Raw genomic sequence first — 1,891 nt, 5'->3', positions numbered from 1 at the left:
ACAACATCATAGAAGTGGTCTTGATGGCTTTTGGAGATGAATCTTTCCATCTCCCATGACTCGGAGGTGGAAGCTTTTGTCTTCCCTTTTCCTTTTCTAGAGGATTCTCCGGCCTTAGGTGCCATTGATGGTAATGGAAAACAAAAATGATTATGCTTTGACCACACCAAACTTAAAATATTGCTCGCCCTCGAGCAAGAGAAGAAAGAATAGAAGAAGAAGAAGAAGAAAATATTGAGGAGAAGGTGGAGTGTGGGTTTCGGCCAAGGTATAGAAGAGGGGGTTGTATTGTGTGAAAATGAAGTAGAATGGAAGGGTATATATAGGAAAAGGGGAGAGGTGAGGTTCGGCCATTTTAGGGTGGGTTTGGGTGGGAAAGTGTTTTTGAATTTTGAAGGTAGGTGGGGTTTTTTGGGGAAGAGTGGATGGATGTGAGTGGTGAAGGGGGTAATTGGGAAGAGAGATTGAAGTTGATGGGAAGTGTGACATGGGGAAGAGTGAAATAGGATTAGGAGGTAAGGTGGGAATATGTTAGGTGGGGATCCTGTGGGGTTCACAGATCTTGAGGTGATCCTGTGGGGTCCACAGATCCTGAGGTGTCAAGGAATTACATCCCTGCACCAAATAGGCATGTAAAATGCCTTTGCATACCATTCTGGCGTTTAAACACCGAGGTGATGCACGTTCTGCGTGTTCAACGCCCATGTAAAGCATGTTCTGGGCGTTCAACGCCCATATGTAGCATGTTTCTGGCGTTGAACGCCAGTTTCATACTTGTTACTGGCGTTCAGCGCCAGCTTTTCTCAAGGCACATTCCTGGCGTTCAAACGCCAGAATGTTGCTTGTTTCTGGCGTTCAGTGCCAGATTCATGCTCTGTTCTGGCGTTGAACGCCAGCCAGATGCTCCTTACTGGCATTGAACGCCAGTCTGCCTTTCCTCCAGGGTGTGATTTTTCTTTTGCTGTTTTTGATTCTGTTTTTAATTTTTATTTTTTTCGTGACTCCTCATGATCATGTACCTAACAAAACACAAAATAAAAAAAATAAAATAAAAATTAGATAAATAAAATTGGGTTGCCTCCCAACAAGCGCTTCTTTAATGTTAATAGCTTGACATTGTGCTCTCATGGAGCCACAAAGGTGATCAGGTCAATGTTGTATAGTCCCAGCACCAAACTTAGAGTTTGGATATGGGGTCTTAACACCAAACTTAGTGTTTGGTTGTGGCCTCCCAACACCAAACTTAGAGTTTGACTGTGGGGGCTCTTCTTGACTCTGAACTGAGAGAAGCTCTTCATGCTTACTCTCTTGTATCACAGAGGGATGGCCATGTGCCTTAAACAGAAGGTAATCCCCATTCAATTAAAGGACTAATTCACCTCTGTTGACATCTATCACAGCTCCTGCTGTGGCTAGGAAAGGTCTTTCAAGGATGATACACTCATCCTCTTCCTTCCTAGTGTCTAAGATTATGAAATCAATAGGGATGTAAAGGCCTTCAACCTTCACTAACACGTCCTCTACTATTCCATAAGCTTGTCTCAATGACTTGTCTGCCAATTGTAATGAGAACAAGGCAGGTTGTACCTCAATGATTCCCAGCTTCTCCATTACAGAGAGTGGCATAAGATTTATCCCTGACCCCAGATCACATAGAGATTTTTCAAAGGTCATGGTGCCTATGGTACAAGGTATTAAGAATTTGCCAGGATCTTGTTTCTTTTGAGGTAAAATTTGCTGAATCCAGGTATCTAGTTCACTAATGAGCAAGGGAGGTTCACTTTCCCAAGTCTCATTACCGAACAACTTGGCATTCAGCTTCATGATAGGTCATAAATATTGAGCAACTTGCTCTCCAGTCACATCTTCATCCTCTTGAGAGGAAGAATAG

Source organism: Arachis hypogaea, chromosome 9 (assembly GCF_003086295.3).
Source record: "Arachis hypogaea cultivar Tifrunner chromosome 9, arahy.Tifrunner.gnm2.J5K5, whole genome shotgun sequence".
Taxonomy (NCBI): domain Eukaryota; kingdom Viridiplantae; phylum Streptophyta; class Magnoliopsida; order Fabales; family Fabaceae; genus Arachis; species Arachis hypogaea.
This window is presented reverse-complemented; position numbering follows the sequence as displayed.